Genomic DNA, 739 nt, shown 5'->3' with positions numbered 1-739 from the left:
TAAAAAAAAAAAAAAAAAAGCCTAGATCACACCACCAACTTTTGCCTGTCCTCTGGCAAGGAGCTGAGAAGTTAACTTTTTTCCCCCCAACCTTTTGAATTGCCTTTAAAAGAGAACTAAACATAAAGAAGATATACACTGGGAATTCCATCACACACTTTTGCAGCGTCTCCTTGAATAATGCTTCCCTGGCAGATTTCGGCTCTCCTCTGGACACCTCCAGAACCATCTGAGAATCAGGCCGGTGATGCCCAGCAAATGGTTGCTGGAAGAATATCCACCATGGCTCGCGGGGGTAGGAGGGACCTGTCTCATGTCTGTCTCCTCTCCTTTGGGTGGACTCGCGAACCTGTGAGAGCCTGGTTCCTGGGCTTTGCGTCCAGCAGCTGGCGTGGAGACAGGGCCCTGGGGAGCCAGATTCAGAAGGGTCTCACCGTTCTCCCAGCGACCCGGCGTGGCTTCTGTCTAAGAGTGGCGGCCAGCGGACCGGGGAGAAAGGACAGAAGAGACAGAGCCTGGCCATTGACAGCCTCGGGCACGCGGGCACCGCTCGGCGGAGAAGGACGCTGGGAGGTGGCGCACCTCTCCTGGACTTCTGGGCTACTGTCTCCCCCGCGGCCGCCTACAGCTGGGGTCGGGCGGCGGGCTGCGGGGGGAGGGGCGCGGGGGACGGGGGCGGGGCTCGTCACGTGGAGAGGCGCGCGGGGGCGGTCGGGGCGTGGGCGCGCGCTGGGCTTTT

This window comes from Bison bison, unplaced genomic scaffold (assembly GCF_000754665.1).
Source record: "Bison bison bison isolate TAMUID 2011002044 unplaced genomic scaffold, Bison_UMD1.0 scf7180017864181, whole genome shotgun sequence".
In the NCBI taxonomy this organism is placed as follows: domain Eukaryota; kingdom Metazoa; phylum Chordata; class Mammalia; order Artiodactyla; family Bovidae; genus Bison; species Bison bison.
The sequence above is the reverse complement of the archived record's forward strand: the minus strand, read 5'-3'. Positions refer to the sequence as shown.